We start from the raw sequence: 22,388 nt of genomic DNA on the forward strand, positions 1-22,388 counted from the left end.
TTAACCCAGGGCGTTAACCGGTTAACACTGTTGCGTTTTGCCAGAAAATGTATTTTTGTCCTGCGTTAACCGGTTAACCCAGGGCGTTAACCGGTTAACACTGTTGGAAATTAGAAAAATTGGTATTTTAATGTTGTGAACGTAATTGGTGATTGACCTATTTTAGTTGATTGTGAGGAATGATTTTGTTGGGTTTATGTTATGAAATGTTGATCCAAATATGTTGATTAGTTGTGTTAAAGTTGTTGAAAATACTGAGTTGGAGGCTTGATGAGCCAAAGTTGATTATAAGTTGATTTTTGTTGAAAACGTTGTTGTGTTGATATTATTATTATGTTGTTGACAGTTTAAAGTCGTGTATGCCATGTACATTCATATGCATTAAGTCGGAGCTTTGCTCACACCACGTTGGCCTGGATTGGCAAAATTTTAAGTTGAAAGTTGAAGGCTTATGCCTTGATGCCCACTAAAATGGCAATGATTTTAAGTTGGGAGTTTTACTCCGAATGGTACCACATGCATGACGAGTCGAGTCTCATTAGAGTTGCATTCTGTTGGTTTGTTGTATGTGTATCAGTGGTATTGATCTTGAGTATGTATATGAGTTGTGTTGATATTGGGTGATTAATGAGTTAAATTACTTAACATAACATGATAATTTATAATGTTTGTTACATCGATTGAGGAACTCACCCTTACAATTATTTTTCAGGTAACGAGCAATGAGTTGAGTAGAAGCTAGTGCTTGGAGTCTAGTGTAGTCACCGTAGTGGGTCATGCTCTGATAGATGTAACATCGGGACGGGATGTTTTAATTGTTTATTGTCGGTTGTTGAACCATTTTTCATGTAATACGTTATATGTTTGTGGAATGGTTGAGTTGATTTATATCCGCTGCGAATTGTGCAAAAATGTTATTTTGATTAAATAATGAGCATGACAGTTATTATGTTGTTAAGTGTTGTGTGACACCCTTGGTGCATAATTACTCTGATATTTGTTGTTGTTATTTTAATTACATATTTGGGGTATTTTAGAAGGGTGTTACATTAGTGGTATCAGAGCAGGTCGGTCTGTCCGGCCAGTTGTCGTGTCGTTACTGTCTAACAATTGTGTAATTGTTACTAGTCTAACTTTTAAGTTGTGTTGTAGTGATAAGTTGAAATGGCTGGAAGGAATGACGCTGCAATGGCTGCCGCAATGCAAGCGATGGCACAAGCTGTGCAGAACTTGCCAAATGCTGGTGGTGATGCTGGATCACGTAGCTTGGCGACTTTTCAAAGAGAGAATCCGCCGGTGTTTAAAGGGAAGCATGATCTAGATGCAGCCTTGGGATGGTTGAAAGAGATTGAGAGAATCTTCCATGTTATGGATTGCACTCCAGCTCAGAAGGTTCGGTATGGTACTCACATGCTAGCAGTCGAAGCTGATGACTGGTGGCTAGAGACTCACGAGAGGTTGACCGTGGCAGGTGAAGACATTACTTGGGATGTATTCCGTAGGGAATTTCTGAGAAAGTATTATCCGGAAGATGTCCGTGGTAAGAAGGAAATTGAGTTCCTTGAGCTGAAACAAGGAAACATGTCTGTCACTGATTATGCTGCGAAATTTGTGGAGCTGTCCAAATTTTATCCTCATTACACTGGTGCTGGTGCTGAATTTTCAAAGTGCATCAAGTTCGAGAACGGATTGCGCTCTGAAATTAAGAAGGCTATTGGGTATCAGAAGATACGCATTTTTACTGAACTGGTTGATAGCTGCAGGATATTTGAAGAGGACAATAATGCTCATTACAAGATTGTCAGTGACCGCAAGGGAAAGCAGCATCAAAACCGTGGCAAGCCGTATGATGCTCCAGTGGGAAAAGGGAGACAAGGAGCTGCTCCGGCTCAGAGGACTAGTAGGGGAGGTGCTCCTGCTGGTATAGTTTGCTTCAAATGTGGTCAGGCTGGTCATAAGAGTAATGTATGCACTGCTGAAGTAAAGAGGTGTTTTCGCTGTGGTAAGACTGGTCATGCAATGGCTGATTGCAAGCACAAGGAAATGATTTGTTTTAATTGTGGCGAAGAAGGGCATATTGGAAGTCAGTGTCAGAAGCCAAAGAAATCTCAGACTGGGAAGGTGTTCGCATTGACCGGAACTCAAACCTCCTATGAGGACAGACTTATCCGAGGTACATGTTTCATATATGGTACTCCTTTAATTACTATTATTGATACCGGTGCTACCCACTGTTTTATTTCTGCTAACTGTGCTCGAAGACTGGGTTTAAAAGTGTCCGCTTTGGATGGTGAATTGATTGTTGAGACCCCAGCTAAGGGATCCGTAACTACTTCTTTGGTATGTTTAAAATGTCCTTTGTCGATCTTCGATAAAGATTTCTATGTTGATTTAGTATGTTTGCAGTTGGATGGGATGGATGTAATTCTTGGTATGAACTGGTTAGAGTATAATTATGTTCATATAAATTGTCATCATAAGTCGGTGAGGTTTTCCACTCCTGAAGAGGAAGGAGTTGACTTATTACCTTTCAGAGAATTGCGAAAATTGATGAAAGAGGGAGCTCAGATGTTTTCTTTGATGGCGACGTTGTCGGTTGAAAGTAAAGCTAAGATAGAGGAACTGTTAGTGGTGAAAGAATTCCCTGAAGTTTTTCCTGATGAAATTCCTAGTGTGCCGCCAGAGAGGGAAGTTGAATTTACTATTGATCTGGTACCTGGTACTAGGCCTGTTTCGATGGCACCGTATAGAATGTCGGCATCTGAATTGTATGAATTAAAGAAGCAATTGGAAGACTTACTTGAGAAGAAGTTTATAAGACCAAGTGTGTCGCCGTGGGGAGCTCCAGTGTTGCTAGTAAAGAAGAAAGAGGGTAGTATGAGGCTTTGTATTGATTATAGACAATTGAATAAAGTAACGATCAAGAATAAGTATCCACTACCGAGGATAGATGATTTGATGGACCAATTAGTGGGTGCTTGTGTGTTCAGTAAAATTGATTTGAGATCGGGCTATCATCAGATCAGAGTGAAAGATGAAGACATCCAGAAGACAGCGTTCAGAACTCGGTATGGACATTATGAGTATTCTGTGATGCCTTTCGGTGTGACTAATGCGCCGGGAGTATTTATGGAATACATGAATCGTATTTTCCATACTTATCTGGATCATTTTGTGGTAGTATTTATTGATGATATTTTGATTTACTCTAAGTCCGAAGGAGAGCACCAGGAACATTTGAGATTAGTATTGGAGGTTTTGAAAGATAAGAAATTGTATGCGAAGTTGTCCAAGTGTGAGTTTTGGTTAAGAGAAGTCAGTTTTCTCGGCCATGTAATTTCAGGAAAAGGTATTGCTGTAGATCCTTCCAAGGTAGAAGCTGTATTGCAATGGGAAACTCCTAAGTCGGTTACCGAGATTAGAAGCTTTTTGGGATTAGCTGGATATTATAGAAGATTTATTGAAGGATTTTCTAAGTTAGCACTTCCGTTGACTAAATTAACTTGCAAAGGTAAAGCTTTCGTGTGGGATGTTCAGTGCGAAGAGAGTTTTAATGAATTAAAGAGGAGGTTGACGTCGGCACCGGTTTTGACTTTGCCAAATCCGGGGGAACCGTTTATAATTTACTGTGATGCTTCGTTGATGGGTTTGGGAGGTGTGCTCATGCAAAATAATAAAGTAATTGCTTATGCGTCGCGACAGTTGAGAATTCATGAAAAGAACTATCCTACGCATGATCTTGAACTTGCTGCTGTAGTGTTTGCGCTAAAACTTTGGAGGCATTACCTTTATGGTTCCAGATTCGAAGTTTTCAGCGATCATAAAAGTTTAAAGTATCTATTTGATCAGAAAGAGCTGAACATGAGACAACGTAGGTGGTTCGAATTGCTTAAGGATTATGATTTCGGTTTGAATTATCATCCAGGAAAAGCAAATGTTGTGGCCGATGCTTTAAGTAGAAAGACCTTGCATGTGTCAGCAATGATGATTAAGGAGTTGGAATTAATTGAGCAATTTCGGGATATGAGTTTGGTTTGCGAAGTAACACCGCAGAGTGTGATGCTAGGAATGCTAAAGATTAATAATGATTTCATGGATAGTATCCGAGAGGCACAGAAATTGGATGTGAAATTAGTAGATATCCTTAATCGTTGTGGTCAATCAGAGAAAAGTGACTTTACGATTGATGCGAGAGGTGTGTTGAAATTAGGGGAAAGAATTTGTATTCCTGACAACGCAATTTTGAAGAGAAGTATTCTAGAGGAGGGTCATAGAAGCAGCTTGAGTATTCATCCAGGAGCTACTAAAATGTATCAGGATTTAAAGAAATTATTTTGGTGGCCCGGAATGAAAGAAGATGTGGCTCGTTTTGTGTATGCGTGCTTAACTTGTCAGAAGTCGAAGATTGAGCATCAGAAGCCTGCTGGGTTGATGCAACCGTTGGAAGTTCCAGAATGGAAATGGGATAGCATTTCTATGGACTTTGTAACGGGGCTGCCTGCTACCTTACGAGGGCATGATTCGATTTGGGTGATCGTTGATAGGCTCACGAAGTCGGCTCACTTCATACCTATTAACATCACTTACCCAATTGCGAAGTTGGCAGAGATTTACATCCGAGTAGTTGTAAAGTTGCATGGTGTTCCTCTGTGTATTGTGTCGGACAGAGATCCGAGGTTTACATCGGGATTTTGGAAAAGTCTGCAAGATTCGTTGGGATCTAAGTTGAGGTTGAGTTCGGCATATCATCCTCAAACTGATGGCCAAACTGAGAGAACTATTCAGTCGTTGGAAGATTTACTGAGGGCCTGTGTTCTTGAACAAGGAGGTTCGTGGGACATTTATCTTCCATTGATCGAGTTCACATACAATAATAGTTACCATTCTAGTATCGGAATGGCGCCTTTTGAAGCATTATATGGTCGTAGATGTAGAACTCTGTTGTGTTGGCACGAATCTGGTGAGAGTGTAGTACTTGGACCAGAGTTAGTTCGAGAAACTACCGAGAAAGTGAAGTTTATCCGGGAGAAGATGAAAGCTTCTCAGAGTAGGCAGAAGAGTTACCATGACAAGCGGAAGAAGGATTTAGAATTTCAAGCTGGTGACCATGTGTTTTTGAGAGTCACGCCTGTGACCGGAGTTGGGAGGGCTTTGAAGTCTAAAAAGCTCACTCCTCGCTTCATTGGTCCGTATCAGATCTTAGAACGGGTTGGAAGAGTTGCTTATCGAATGGCATTACCACCTAATCTTTCGAATTTGCATGATGTATTCCATGTGTCGCAGCTTCGGAAGTATATCTCAGATCCGTCTCATGTGGTTAGTATGGATGATGTGCAAGTGCGAGATAATTTAACAGTAGAGACAAAGCCTGTGCGAGTTGAAGATCGTGAAACAAAGACTCTTCGAGGAAAAGAGATTGGGTTGGTTAAAGTCGTTTGGTTGGGAGCTGCGGGCGAAAGCATGACATGGGAACTTGAGAGTCGGATGAAGGAGTCTTATCCAGAGTTATTTGCTTGAGGTATGTTTTCGAGGACGAAAACTCTTTTAGTAGGGGAGAGTTGTAACACCCCGAATTAAATAAGAGGATTATTTAATTAAGTTAATAATATATTTAATAATTTAATTAAATAAATTGAATTATTGGATTATTATTATTATTATTATTATTATTTGGAATAATAATTAGTGGAAAATATATAAGTTGGAATAAGAGAAAAAGGGTCATTCATTTTTGGTAAAAGGGTTTTCACGTGAAACAGAGAAGCGGCTGAAAGGTGAAAAGTGGAGAAAGAGCAGAGGTTGAAGAACGGAAAAGCTTGAAGCTTAGAGATTGCCGGATTATCTCAGGTAAGGGGGGTTTATCGTCGCTTAATGGGTATTATAGATTAACATGTCATGGGTAGTGAGAAACCGTTGAATTGACCCTAATTGGGATTGTTGAATGCTGAAAGATTGTGATGAATAAACTGAGTTTAAGTTGTAATTGAGTCCGTAATTGTGTGAGTCGTGTTTCCCCGAACGTGTAGCTTTTTACGGAAATTGAATCGGAGGTCCGGAAGTCCTCCAACGGCAGAAAATGCGGAAACTCTGCATTCTGCCTTGTGTTAGCGCAGGAACTGCTGTTTTGTCTGCGTTAACCGGTTAACCCAGGGTGTTAACCGGTTAACACTGTTATATTTTGTGGAAATGTGCTGTTTTGCCTGCGTTAACCGGTTAACCCAGGGCGTTAACCGGTTAACACTGTTGCGTTTTGCCAGAAAATGTATTTTTGTCCTGCGTTAAACGGTTAACCCAGGGCGTTAACCGGTTAACACTGTTGCGTTTTGCCAGAAAATGTATTTTTGTCCTGCGTTAACCGGTTAACCCAGGGCGTTAACCGGTTAACACTGTTGGAAATTAGAAAAATTGGTATTTTAATGTTGTGAACGTAATTGGTGATTGGCCTATTTTAGTTGATTGTGAGGAATGATTTTGTTGGGTTTATGTTATGAAATGTTGATCCAAATATGTTGATTAGTTGTGTTAAAGTTGTTGAAAATACTGAGTTGGAGGCTTGATGAGCCAAAGTTGATTATAAGTTGATTTTTGTTGAAAACGTTGTTGTGTTGATATTATTATTATGTTGTTGACAGTTTAAAGTCGTGTATGCCATGTACATTCATATGCATTAAGTCGGAGCTTTGCTCACACCACGTTGGCCTGGATTGGCAAAATTTTAAGTTGAAAGTTGAAGGCTTATGCCTTGATGCCCACTAAAATGGCAATGATTTTAAGTTGGGAGTTTTACTCCGAATGGTACCACATGCATGACGAGTCGAGTCTCATTAGAGTTGCATTCTGTTGGTTTGTTGTATGTGTATCAGTGGTATTGATCTTGAGTATGTATATGAGTTGTGTTGATATTGGGTGATTAATGAGTTAAATTACTTAACATAACATGATAATTTATAATGTTTGTTACATCGATTGAGGAACTCACCCTTACAATTATTTTTCAGGTAACGAGCAATGAGTTGAGTAGAAGCTAGTGCTTGGAGTCTAGTGTAGTCACCGTAGTGGGTCATGCTCTGATAGATGTAACATCGGGACGGGATGTTTTAATTGTTTATTGTCGGTTGTTGAACCATTTTTCATGTAATACGTTATATGTTTGTGGAATGGTTGAGTTGATTTATATCCGCTGCGAATTGTGCAAAAATGTTATTTTGATTAAATAATGAGCATGACAGTTATTATGTTGTTAAGTGTTGTGTGACACCCTTGGTGCATAATTACTCTGATATTTGTTGTTGTTATTTTAATTACATATTTGGGGTATTTTAGAAGGGTGTTACATACAGCAAACAAAGAAGAGCGTATATTGCATGGGAAAGTGATAGTGATTCATCAAGCACACAAAGCTCAAGTGATGATGATGAATCTGCAAATCTGTGCCTTATGGCTCACACAAAAAATTTGTCCTACCACAAGAAGAAAAACAATGACAAAAAGGTAAAACAAGCGTATTACAATAATTTCTCCTCTATGTCTTTTTCGGAACTAAAAATAGCTTTTGAAAAACTGCATAACGAAGCTGTAGATGCTTTTAAAAGACTATCTTCCGACAAACATATCTTCTCTTTTTTGGAAGGTAAAGTAAACAAAGCTGAAATTGATTTAGAAGCATTGAAAACTAGTATTGCAGAAAATTCAAAAACTATTGACATTGACGGATGTAGTAGAGTTAGGTATTGTGACGCTTGTTATATTTGGCAAAAAGAGGTAAACACTCTTAAGGTCAAATTAGAGAAAGCGCTACAACCTAAAGTTACTTATGCCGTTGACCCCAAGTTATTTAAGAAGTCATTGAATCCTCCATATGCAAAATACTCTTTTATTCTAAAGGATTCAATGAACAAGAAACAACAAACACATCATCATGGTTTATGTCATTATTGTTGCCATGCTGGCCATACCATTGAGAAATGCAAATTTAGGAGATTTCTTGTCCCTAAAGGCATTTATCAATGGAAGCCAAAAGGCAACCATGTTAGCACTTACCCACTTGGACCCAATGAAAATTGGGTACCAACTTCTCTCTTTTGATGTTGTAGGATGAGTGCCTTGCCTCCGCAGATAGAAGGTGGTTTCTTGACAGCGGCTGCTCGAGGCACATGACCGGTGACATATCGCTTTTTATAGACTTCAAGGCAAAGAAAAAGGGATATGTTACTTATGGAGACAACAACAAAGGAGCTATACTCGGCAAAGGTAGTGTAGGTAATCCCTCCACCACTACTATTTCAAATGTCCATTTAGTTGAGGGACTTAAACACAATTTGTTAAGCATAAGTCAACTATGCGACATGGGCTATAAAGTTTCGTTTACAAAAACTTGCTGCATAATTGAACATGCTGAACAAAACATTGTGTTTAAGGGTGTAAGAGTAAACAATATCTATATGCTTGACTTGTTTGATGTACCGTTAACAAATACTAAATGTCTAGTCACCTTGAATGATGATTCTTGGCTTTGGCATAGACGTTTAGCTCATGTTAACTTCGATTTGCTAAATAAGGTTGTATCTAAGGATCTAGTAGTCGGTCTACCAAAAATAAAATTTTCAAAAGACCACCTATGTGACGCGTGCCAAATGGGAAAGCAAACAAGGGTGTCTTTTAAATCTAAAAATATAATTTCAACTTCACGACCCCTTGAGCTTCTCCATATGGACCTCTTTGGACGTTCTAGGACAAAGAGCCTAGGTGGAAATTACTATGGCTTTGTAATAGTTGATGACTACTCTAGATTCACTTGGACTATATTCCTTCATAGCAAAGATGAAACTTTTTCTGCTTTTAAAAATTTTGCAAATCTGTCCCAAAACAAAATGAATTCCAAAATAGTTACAATTCGTAGCGATCATGGTGGTGAGTTTCAAAATTACCACTTTGAGAAGTTTTGTGACAAGTATGGTATTGAGCATAACTTTTCAGCCCCTCGCACTCCACAACAAAATGGCGTTGTGGAGCGTAAAAATCGTGTTTTAGAGGAGTTGGCAAGAACAATGCTCAATGAGGGTGGACTACCAAAATACTTTTGGGCTGATGCTGTCAGCACGGCCTGTTATGTTCTAAACAGAATCTCAATTCGCCCTATTTTAAACAAAACTCCTTATGAACTTTTGAAAGGAAGAAAACCAAACTTGTCACATCTTCACGTATTCGGTTGTAAATGTTTTGTTTTGAATAACGGTAAGGAAAACATTGGGAAGTTTGATGCAAAAGCGGATGAAGGTATCTTTCTTGGTTACTCACTGTCAAGTAAAGCATATAGAGTGTATAATAAGCGTTTACTTACTGTTGAAGAATCTGTTCATGTTTCTTTTGATGAGTCTTATCCGAAAAATGTCGGAAAAGGTATTTCTTTTGATGACACAGGTGTATCTACAGAAGACATACTCAAGGAAGCTGTTGAGGAAACTGATCAAGCCAAAACAGCTGCCCATGAGAAGGAGGAAGATATTAGTCATGAAGAAATTGAGGAAGAAAAGACAACTGAAGTGAATGATCTTCCAACAGCTTGGAGATCCTCAAAAGACCATCCCATTGACAACATCTTGGGAGACATTTCAAAGGGAGTATTGACTCGTTCTAAGATAAGTAATTTTTGTTCTCACTTCGCGTTTGTTTCACAAGTAGAACCTAAGAATGCCAAAGAGGCCTTGATTGATGAATTTTGGCTAATGGCCATGCAAGAAGAGCTTAATCAATTTAAAAGAAATGACGTTTGGGAACTTGTCCCTCGTCCGCGAGATCATCATATCATAGGCACTAAGTGGGTCTTTAGGAACAAGCTTGATGAAAACGGAGTGATTACTAGGAACAAGGCACGTTTAGTAGCACAAGGGTATAACCAAGAGGAGGGCATAGACTATGAGGAAACTTATGCTCCAGTTGCTCGCCTTGAAGCTATACGTCTTTTGCTTGCCTATGTGTGTTCTAAGGATTTTAAGCTTTACCAAATGGACGTAAAGAGTGCTTTTCTTAATGGTGTTATAAATGAAGAAGTATATGTTTCACAACCTCCCGGTTTTGAAAATGCTGAAAATCCAGATCATGTTTACAAATTAAAACGAGCCTTGTATGGTCTTAAACAAGCCCCTCGGGTTTGGTATGAAAGGCTTAGCAAATTCCTAATTGATCATGGATATTCAAGAGGTAAAGTGGACAATACTCTCTTTATTAAACACAAAGGGAAGCACATTCTTTTAGTTCAAGTTTATGTCGACGATATCATATTTGGTTCAACTAACATTCACTTGGTCGAAGAATTTTCTAAGGTTATGCAGGGTGAATTTGAGATGAGTCTAATGGGGGAGCTGAACTACTTCCTAGGACTACAAATAAAGCAACTTGATGAGGGTACAGCAGTATGTCAAACAAAATACTGCAGAGAACTACTCAGGCGCTTTGGAATGAATGATTCAAAATCAATCGACACCCCAATGCCTACCAACGGAAATCTAGATAAGGATGAGCACGGTAAGTGTGTAGATGTCAAAAGGTTCAGAGGTATGATTGGATCTCTCTTATATCTTTCTGCTTCTAGACCAGACATCATGTTTAGTGTTTGTATGTGTGCACGCTATCAATCAAATCCTAAGGAATCGCACCTAAAAGCGGTGAAGCGCATATTTAGATATCTTCACGGAACACCTAAATATGGGCTTTGGTACTCCAAAGGAAGTGATTGTAGCTTAGTAGGGTACTCCGATTCTGATTTTGCTGGCTGCAAATCAGATAGGAAAAGCACAAGTGGCACATGTCACCTGTTTTCAAACTCCTTGGTTAGTTGGCATAGCAAAAAGCAAGTTTCTGTGGCTTTGTCAACTGCAGAGGCAGAATACGTTGCAGCCGGTAGTTGTTGCGCTCAGATTTTATGGCTGAAGCAGCAACTACAAGACTTCAACATTCAACTCAAACGTATTCCTATCAAATGTGACAACACTAGTGCCATAAACCTTACTAAAAACCCTGTTTTACACTCACGCACTAAACACATAGAGATAAGACATCATTTCCTTCGTGATCATGTTGAAAAAGAAGACGTTGTCTTTGAGCACGTTGATTCCAAAAATCAGCTTGCTGATATTTTCACTAAACCATTGGCAACAGAGCCTTTCTTCAACATTCGTCGCGAATTGGGAATCCTAGATCTTTCTCAATTGATGTCATAAGCATGTTATCTCTTAATTATATTATGCCTCACCATGGTTGATAAGAGCTGTTTTAGATGTCAATTATCCATCACAAGAGTTCTCCAACAGAGGTAATATCAATCCTTTCTACAATTTTCTTATTGCTAAGTGACTGTGTATGTTAGAACAAATGTTCTTATCCTAGTTGATCTAAAATTTGTTTGCATATACTCCTTGTCCATATTGTGTGCACACTAACAATTTGACTTCTGAATCTCTGTTGAGCATAATCATCATGACAGTGCATAATGCATATTCATACTGCATTAAAATTCATTAAAAACTGGTTCAGCATCAGTATGCATCGACACAAACGAAGCATGCATCGACACATACATTCTGAAATTCAAATTTTAGAAGACTGCTTCAGGATGCATCGATGCATCCATCGTATGTATCGATACACATGCCAATTGTGAATATCTGGCATCGACGCATGAACCTTTGCATCGATACATACTGATGCTATCTGAATTAAATGCATTTCCTTCTCTCTCATGCATCGACACATCAGCCAATCATATCACTTCCTATCTCATTACTTCATCTCATCTGCCCTCAAAAAAACCCCAAAACCAGTGCCTAACCTTAATCCTCCTCATCTTCACTCTCTCTCTAAAACCCTAAATCTCACATCACCATGCCTCCACGCACTATTCCAGCCAGAGCCAAAGGAAAAGGAAAGGGAAAGGAAACAGCCGGTACATCTCACCAACCACCTGAAGTTCCTTCAAATGCCTTAGAGCTACTTCATCCTGCTGTTGCTGCTGAATTTGAAGAGTCCTTCAAGACAAGGTTAGTCATGAAACCTCACGTCTTTGATAAAACAGATGCTATTCACCTACACCTAAATGAAGTGGTTGAACTCTTACAAGCACAAAGACTTGGGTTGTTTCTGTCCACAAAGGATGATTATCATGAGGATTTCATTCGGATCTTTTATGCTGGGTTACAAACTGGTAGAGGCTATATGTTCCGGTGTTCAATCGGAGTCAGAACATATACCTTTGAAGCCTCTGATTGGGAAACGGTATTTCAAATGCCGTCTCCGTCGATGGTTTTCAAGTGCTGGCATGACCTGCATTTTGATCCTGAATTTGACATACAGGACTTTACAACTTCTATCCTAAAGATTGATAGACCGTTGAGTGAGGATGAACACGTCACGTCAGGTATGATCAAGCAAACTCCGCGTATTCTTCACTGGATTATCACACATATTCTGCGTCCAACAAACAGCGGACACTCTCGGTTGGATAGGCCTAGCATACATCTTCTCTACATTCTGCAAAATAAGGTTCTCCTAAATTGGGCGAACTACTTTGTAAAACGTCTATTCTTTGTGCGAGACAGCTCCAAGAATGTGGCTCTAGGTTATGCCTCTCAGATAATGAAAATTCTTAAGTTTTGGAAAGTTGCAATACCTATTGTGCCTCTCCTATCTCCATCTGCAGCTCAAGAGTTTGACTCTGCCACTCTATCGCATATGGGATATCGGTGGGACAAGGACCGCAAATGCTTCTATTTCTTCGAAAGAAAATCCAAAACCAGAATTTACAATTTTGACGTGCCTTCGGAACGCATCCATCTTGCTGAAGATCAGCCTGATGAAGAGATGCAGGATGCGGCTGAAACAGATGCACCACAAGCTGAAGCCAATACTGGTTGGGGTGAGTGGGTGCCACGAAGGTGGTCTCCTACCAACTACGTACCTGAACCTACAGCCCCTCCATTCTCCGGTGGTACTTCAGCCCCAACACCAAATGCGGACATCACTCATATGCTTCAACAGATGGAAATTGTCAACAAAGAACGCCATGAAGAAGCACGATACTGGCATGTTCAACAATCTGAATGGCACAACGAGCATCGGGACTGGCATGATGAGCATACACGGATGTATCACAATCAACACGCTTGGCACCAAGACTTAGTTAAATGGCATCAAGTTTTCTACAACGAAATGTCCGACTTTATGGATGACTGCCGTGAAAATCCTGGGATTATGGACAGTTTTAGAAGCATTGAAGTTCAGAACCGATTTAGGCAATACTCCTTCATGGGCCAAAATCCGGACACAATGGCTCCTCCTCCGCCTCCGCCAAGCTACCGAGATCCTGACAGACATGATGAGGAGTCCTGTGGTGGCAACAATCCAAATTAACCCACCTGCATTTCATCTCATTTCATCTCATATTGCTCTAGTTTTTCTTTTGTTGAACACTATGGTTTAGCTTATGTAACTCTTAAACTCGTTCGTATCTTTAAAACGCTTTTCCAATTCTGTTTATCTCTATTGTTATTGCCCTTATTCTTCATTCTTTGTGAATGATTCTTTACTTTGATGCTTCATTCTTTGTGATTGATAGCCTGTTATCCATTGTTTGCCATGTCCTGCTACACTATGCTACCTTGATAAATTTGTCTCTTCCTCTTTTTGATGTTGACAAAGGGGGAGAAAATGCAGATATGCACAAACTCAGGGGGAGTATCACACATCTTGCCAAGAATTTGCCATCATCAAAAAGGGGGAGTTTGTGAGAGAATTCTTTACCTTGAATTAATTTTTAATGATAGCAAATTGTGTGATCATCATCCAAATGTTGGTTGTGCATTGCATTACATGATACATGTGTGTTTTATTATGTTTTTCATCCCACTCTATTGTTGCATAACTGTACATATAAAATTACATTGATACTTACCTTTAAATAACAATTAAAATGCATCTTATGTCAGTATGCATCGATACATAAAGCCTCTGCATCGATACATACAGCATGTGATAAATCACAAAACCTTTCTGTTCAGTATGCATCGATGCATACGAGTCATGCATCAATACATGGAAGACAAAATACTCTATGCATCGATACACACGATCCCTGCATCGATACATGACCAATTGAAACAGCCTGTGTATCAATACATGCGCATTAGGCATCGATACATACTAGTGTAATAATCACATGCATCGATACACACGACTTTTGCATCGATACATGAATAATCAATTTCACCAAAAATACACATATCCTACAGTATGCATCGATGCACACTATTATGTATCAATACATAAAGTTGTTTTGTGGTATAACAGCAACTGTTTTGCAGCATATAAAAGACAGGTTACAACAGCAGTGCAAAAACACGAATTCATTGAGGGAAAACAATTGAACACAGATCAAAAGCAGTGTTGGAGCAATTGTTTGTGAGCAATTTAGAAACCTGAAAGAGACTTCATCTTCTTCATCTTCTCAATCACTTTTCTTCAAGAACATTTACACATAACCATTCTTGTTCTTTGGATTAAAGAAGCATCGAGATAACGTTCAGTGGTACGATCAAGGATCTAGCTGTGGTTTGCAGTGGAACGATCGAGGATCTAGCTGAGTCGAAGATTGAAGGGGGTTTCTAGGAAAAACCTACTGGTTTGTCCTTCAAGAACTGGAGTGTTCTTGAGGGTTTGGGAGTCACATTTGCAGAACATATTCAGCCGCAGCGTTGCGTTTGGAGATCGGGGGATTTCGCAAGCAGGTCGTGGAACCGGTGAATTGTTTGCAACTTTGTGCAGGAAAATCTTGATCGTGCTCAGATCAAGTGAAGGTTTATACAAGAAGAGGTTCTTAGAGTTTAGAATTCTGTCTTTGTATCATAACCTTGTATCAACGGATTCGGCAAAAATTGATAATCAAAGTTCTCAATTTCATTTGAAATTGAGAGGGAGACGTACCCACACGCGAGGACGACGTGGGGAACTTCCTTACCAAATCTCTGCGTATCGTACTCTTACCTTACTCCTCTTTACGTTTTTCAAACTGTTTTAGCTATTTCAGTTAGTGTGTGGTGATTGTTTCTTTTTCAAGACAGCAGTGGCAAGAAAACTTTAATCAAACTCCATTGTTATTTATCATTGATCACATACACACCAACTGTTTGATAAAACGGTTAGCTAGATTTTATTCATTGGAAATAGACTTTAATGATAAGTGCATTCAATTAGTTAAAATTCTGGTGTGAATTGGTTCTGTCATTCTCATTAAAATCCAGCAATTAAACTTGTGTGTCCGGCTTTCTAGTAGCGGTTCAGAATAGACGGAAGTCGATTCGGGACTGATTTTTCCGCCAACATTGAAAACTCTGATAAAATTTCAAATCCGTTAAATTTAAAAGAGGTGATCTATTCACCCCCCCTCTCGATCACTAGCCACACCGTCTAACAACTCTCATGTGCTGCGTACCTTTATTATCTAGGTGGTTTATTTCGCACCTTCCTCAATCAGTCTTGAAGAATGAGCAAAATTTGAAATGGTCTCAAAGGATAATGTCACTCTCCCATTCAGACATCCATTGGTGTCCCTAACCCAAAGAAAATGTTATCATCATTGACCGTTGTGGAGAATTCTCTAACGTACCACTCATGGGGATAAGAGGAGGTATTACTTATAATCCTGCTTTAGCCCTGCATCAGTTTGGTTATGCTCGAAAAGATGGTCCACATGAAATAATTATCCAAGGCACTGTGTTTTACTATGACAATGATTCTCAAGGTCTACGTCAAAGGTTTGTATGAGCTTGGGGCATGGTGAAAAGAAGTACTTTAGGACAGAAAAACTCTATTCCTATGGAACCTTATCTCAGATGGGTATGCGCCAGAGCTCGTGAGCTTATCATGCCATATCTTGTAATCGGACCTCTGATTGTTGAACCAAAAGTTGAAGGAGGTACCCCTCAGATCATTCCTTATCCAGATATGCCTACCAATGTTGAAGAATTGAAGAAATCTTGGATCCAGTTGAGAGAGGAAAGGGATACTTTTGAAGCTCAGTTCTATGCTGAAAGGAAGAAAGTATTAGAGCTCACCAGCCAGCTTAATGAGGAACGAAGTCTCAATGCATATCTCCGCCCAAAAAGAAGCCGTCCCTAGGAGACTTGAGCTTTCATTTTTTCTTGTAATGAACATTGATTAAAGAAATTATTAATAAAAGTTCCCCTTTTTGGTGGTTTACGCAAAGTTAAATTCCAAAAGTCCTTGAAAACATTTCATACATTGCATAGCATAACATAACATTGCATAACAGGTACTCTAAAGGATCAATGTTCTCACGGTCTTCCTCTCAAACAAAAAAATGGCCCTCGAACAAACTATCAAGGATCTCCAGGCTCAGAATGCTCAATTCCAGGAGATGATCTTGAACTTATCCAAGGGGCAGGAGGAACTGAAGACTCTATTGCTCGAGAAGAAGAAAGACAAGAAATCTATGAGTTACATTAACCCAGGAAGAAGGCTTAAAGGACAGGCTCCAGGAGTCAAGATTGGAATTCCGAAGGATAAAGAAGATGAGACAGAAAATGATTCGGAAGATGAGAATGCTGATCCCTTCAACCCTGAGGACGACTATGAAAATTATGAAAATGAACAGTACTCTCCGAAGGATGATAAGTATAAGTTGCTGGAAGAACGTATGCTAGCTATGGTGGGTCAGAAGGCGCCCGGTCTGGATTTCGAAAGCTTAGGTCTGGTCTCTGATGTGGTCATTCCTCACAAATTCAAGGTCCCCGCTTTCACTAAGTATGATGGTGCATCTTGTCCTCAGATGCATCTAAGAGCTTATGTGAGAAAGATCCAGCCGTATACCAATGATAGGAAGCTATGGATCCATTTCTTCCAAGAGAGTCTGTCTGGCACACAGTTAGAGTGGTATTATCAGCTCGAGAGCTCTAACATCCGCACCTGGACTGATTTAGCGACAACTTTCTACAAGCACTACCAGTATAATTCTGAATTAGCGCCTACTCGGCTACAGCTGCAGAATATGACTATGGGCTCTAAAGAAAGCTTCAAAGAATATGCTCAAAAATGGAGAGACTTGGCTGGCAGAGTCAAACCCCCTATGACTGATCGAGAATTAGTGGACATGTTCATGGGTACACTGACTGACCCATTCTACAGCCATCTATTGGGAAGTTCCTCATCGGGTTTCACTGAACTTATATTGACGGGTGAACGTGTTGAAAGTGGCATTCGAAGTGGAAAGGTACATGCGGCTACCTCTGCAAGCACCAAAAAGTCCTATCAGGGGAAGAATGAATCAAATGCTGTGTACGGTCAAAGGGGTCATAACAAGAAAAATCGTGACCATATTGTTGGAGCAGTTACGATTGCAGCACCGCCATCTCAAAACTTCCAACACAGACAAGACAGGCCAAGAAGGCAGTTTACCAAGATCAATATGACTTTAGCACAAGCACTACAGGGTATGCTAAAAGCAAATTTAATTACCCTCAGAGATCCTCCTGCAAATCCCAACACTACTTCTCCTCGTTATAATCCCAATGCCAGGTGTGCATATCACTCCGATAGCCCCGGGCATGATACAAACGATTGTTGGTTGTTGAAGAATAAGATTCAGGATATGATCGACGCTGGAGAAATTGAATTTGATCCTCCGGAGACTCCTAATGTCATCACTGCTCCTATTCCTAATCATGACAAGACTGTTAATGCTGTGGATGACAATTCTCACATTACTAATGTAGCTGACTTAGCATTTCCTCTCCTGATCATCAAGAAGAATTTATTGCAAGCTGGTTTATTTCCAGGTTGTGCTGAAAATTGCGATCTCTGTATACTCCGACCCAATGATTGCTTGAAGTTGAGGAATGGTATTCAACGGCTGATGGATGATCGTACAATTCTCTTTGAAAAGATTCCTAAGGTGGAAAACCCTATTGAAGAAATATCTGTGATTGCTAGGTCCAAAGTTCCAGTGAAGATTACCGCTACTAGAGTGCCTCTGAAGATTACTGCTGAGCCCAAGGTAGCTCCCCTAATTATTACTGCACCTGGCCTAGTACCGTATTCCTCAAGCAAAGCCATTCCGTGGAATTATGGAGGTGATGTTTACATCCACGGTATAAAGTTAGATGATAATTCTGCTAATCCTAATGACGTTGACATTGTTGGGACTAGTAAAATTACTCGAAGTGGAAGGATCTTCTCTCCAGAAATCTCACCTCCCGCCCCTGAAATTCGAGGAAAGGGACCAGTAATCAATCCTTCTCAGTCAAAGACACCAGTCGAAGTTACTACCGAAGATGTTGCCAAGCAGGAAATGGAAGAAATGTTGAAAATCATCCGTGAAGCTCTGTTTGTGATTGTTTACATTTGTGCCAAAGACCTCCAAGTGAGGCATGTTACTTGATAAGTCCTCCTAAGTGAAGAGGCAATTGACAGATAGAAGGGATTCACAATCAATCCCCTGTTATTCAGTGAGTCGTTCATTATGCTCGCACTACGTGCTGATGCTCTTGAACAAGTAACCAAGATCTTATTTAGAGTCTGTCAGGTGGAATAGGATCCCACATTCTGGATCCCCACGCTTTCTTTGTCATAAGCTCACCCAGGCTAGGTTTAAGAGCATGAGGTCTCATCCTCATTTCCATTTTCATCAGCTTCACCCTAACTCTCAATGTTAGTGGTTAAGAGCTCCAGCTTACCATTACAGTTTGGCTTGTTTGTCGAGGTTGATATGACCCCTCTTGACTAAAGCCCATCCATTTGATCGAGCCTCTTGTTTGTATATAGAGTGTGATGCATTGTTTGCTTTTGCATGTTTGCTTTTGACATTTATTTGTTTTGGAGTTGGATCTAAGTCCATATATTGACATTCTGTTTCCGTTTTGTTGTTTGGAGTCGGATCTAAGTCCATATATTGGCATTCTGTTTCCGTCTTGCTTTCAGGAGTTAGGTGTAAGTCCATATATTGGCAGCTTGTTTCCTTTTCATTTGAGGTTCTCTTTTGAGACTTGTTTATTGCTTTTGCTCTTGTGCTTGCTTATTCCAAAGGAACTTACTTGGATCATCTCTATGATCTTGAGAAAGGAACTCTTATTTTTGATTGCATCCCTTAACCCTCACCTCTTTGTGACTTAACCTTTTCTCCATCTTCATCCTAAACCAAAAAACTTTTGTGCAAACATTTGACTTGTTTTCAACATTAGAAACCTAAGCCTTATGCTTTTGATTTTCAAACTTTCTTTTCATAATACTCATTTTGAATTGAATCTTTAAGTCAACTTTGACCATTTTTGTACATACTTCTAATTGGTTAATGCAACCCACTCAAATGTTCTTTTGTGGCTCCATGCCCACTTCTTAATCAAATTTTTTTCATAACCTTTAGCTATTAGGTTTGAGTTATCTTTGTGGTAGATGTAATACTCACCTATGTCCTTAGTGATTGGACAATAAGTCTTCCATGCTTATTATAGGGCTAACCCCTCACTAGCATGTCGAAGCTATCCTCACATGGTGGACTTGTGGTTTTTCAGGTCGAGTTTTCTCCCTTTGATAACAAAAGACCTTAAGGCTTTTGTTTAAAATCAATCCACTCACTTGTTTTGAAATTTTTTACCCGAACTACGGGGTTTTGATCCTTATCTTTCATGAGAGGGTACGTAGGCAATGGGTTCATCCATCCAAACACAAAATGTAAATAAACTTGTATATTCTTTTCTCATCTCTTCAATCATGTTTGCACAAAATAATTTCATAAACAATAACCTTTTGCAACAAGCGTGAAAAGGGCTCCCTACGAGTACCTAGGATGTTGTGGGTGCCTAACACCTTCCCATGACATAACCAACCCCCTTACCCAGATCTCTGACCTTCTTTTACTAGTTTTGTTTGTAAAACTTTTTAGGTTTTTGTTCGCTTTCTAACCATTCCTTTGGATAATTAGAAGTGCGGTGGCGACTCGACTTTGTATGATTTACCTTGGATTTAGTTAATATTTCCAATGGTAACGAATACACCGCTACAAAAAAGGGACGACTCTACTGGGGAAACCACAAAGAAACTCCCTGGTGGGTTTTGCCAACTTTTCACACTTGTTGTATTATATTGTTATGACATATTTTTGTGCAATTTGGGATTACTGTATTGTTTGTAATGATTGAATTGCTTGATATATCAATTGCTTGTTTGCTTGGTGATCTTTGTGAGATGAGTTCTATACCCGAACTCGAGTGCACTTAGGATAGGAGAATGGCGTAGTCTCGTTGACTTGTGTGGAGTTATTCCTTAGCAAGTTGACTTGCGAGTCCATTCACTTGGTGGAGGTCATGTTGGGATAATAATGTCACACAAGTAAGTTGTGGTTAGACATTACTATTTCCAATATGTGCCTTAGAAGCCAAGGACCTTAGTTTACCAAGCCCATCTTGGCCTATTTTTAGGACGTAATGCGGAGGTCGTTCAAATGTAAGATTTGATACGATTGTTACGCGATACTACACACATAAGAGTCTCTCTTGAGGATATTTTTGGAATACGAGTAGTCGTTTCTCCGATAATATCCGAAAGATGGGATGATGACTATGGGAACCTCTGGTAGAACATGTTCGGCAGGTTTAAACCCTAGTACACTCCCTTTGGGTGGTCCTTAACCGAGACTCCATGCTCGTGACTCGCAACAAACCTGTGATTCATGGTTGATCTGTTCCTTCATCCTTAATATCAATGGAACTTGGGTGTCGATAAGGTGTAAACCATAATCCACCAAAATGGATTATTGATATTAAGGATAATATGAGCCATCCCATGACCTTTGTCTAGTGTACTTTGCTTGATCCTTGAGTGTGATTGTTGCATTCATGCATTCAGGCATTCATCTACATCCATATCATCAGATAAAAGGAAAATTTTCAAGGAACTTAAAGGGGTTTATTTGCAAAATTTTCAGATATGGAAAGACAAAGAAGGAATACAAAGAAGTACAGCTTCAGACAGCCCGATCTGAAAGAGTTAAGGAATCTGACATCCTATGTATTAGATCCCTTGGGTTTCAAGGCTCGTTTTGGGAAGCTTCTTCCTCTTCTGACTACTCAGGTGGATGAAGGGTTGATGAGTGTGTTAGTGCAGTTTTATGATCCTCTGTACCGTTGCTTCTCTTTTCCGGACTTTCAGCTGTTGCCTACTGTCGCAACCTGAAAAATGGAATGCGAAAAAAAAGAACCGACGAAGAAAGACAGGAGAGTCGCCACCGTGCGTTATTTATCCCAAAGGAGGGAAAGGAAACGCTCGAAGTAAACCTGGAAAAAGGAAAGGACAAGACAGGGTCTCGCAACCAAATCTTGGGTTCGGGAGTCGATTATGTGAAGGGAAGGTATTAGCACCCCTACGCATCCGTGGTAATCTACGGGATCCACTTTTGTAGTTCTTGTCTAAAGGCTGTGGGTTTATCTAATGTGTTATTTACTAAAAAAAAGGGGTCAAAAGAAAATGACTCGCACGGATGTCGCATCCACTGCATACGTATCTCATTTGAATATGAGAATCAGAGTCTTCGTAGCTCGGCTACCTAGGGGTTAAGGATGATTGTGCTCGCTAAGACATCGCGTCTTATGCCTACGTATCTCATCTGGAATGAGAATCAGAGCAAGCCGTAGTTCGGCTAACTACGGGGTTATGGATTGGGTTTTGGACGAACGACGTTACTACACAATCTACCGGATGCTCGACCTTTGGAGACTTACTCGCCTATAGTAGAAGGAGTTAACGTGTTCTTAGGAGAAGAAAAAATCAATGAGTTGGTAGGGTTAGGGATGCTTATGCAAAAGGCAGTCCTCGACGAAGGAACCGCGCTACCTGTGGGGATACGAACACATACAAAACAAACATGCATAAAGTAAATGAGCCAACAAGGCAATCAAAATAAATCTCCCAAATGGTATCCCACGAGCAAAGTGGAATATCCAGCGAGCTATCCCTGCAAAAGTCATGTGAGCCTTCACGAAAACTCAACAAAAGGGTTAGTGAAATACGATAAGGATTAATCATTCAAGGCATTATTTATATATTCATATACATTTAAAACCCGTGGGCAAAAACCTAATGAAATTCATCCATCATACCTCATACATTCAGATGATCCAAATTAAGAGCATAAAGGTAATGGGAATAAGGGCAAACCTGATTGGAGAGCTTGATTGAAATTGAGTTGCACCCGTGAGGTTTACAAAACAATCTTTAGGGTTTATGTGAGGAAGATGTGATTCTGTGTAGTTGAGTTCCCTTCAGGGTTTGGAGTCTGCTCTGAGTTCTCTGTCAGGTTTCTCTCCAGGTTTTGTCCCAAGGAAACCTCA

This window comes from Lathyrus oleraceus, chromosome 1, assembly GCF_024323335.1.
Source record: "Lathyrus oleraceus cultivar Zhongwan6 chromosome 1, CAAS_Psat_ZW6_1.0, whole genome shotgun sequence".
NCBI lineage: Eukaryota > Viridiplantae > Streptophyta > Magnoliopsida > Fabales > Fabaceae > Lathyrus > Lathyrus oleraceus.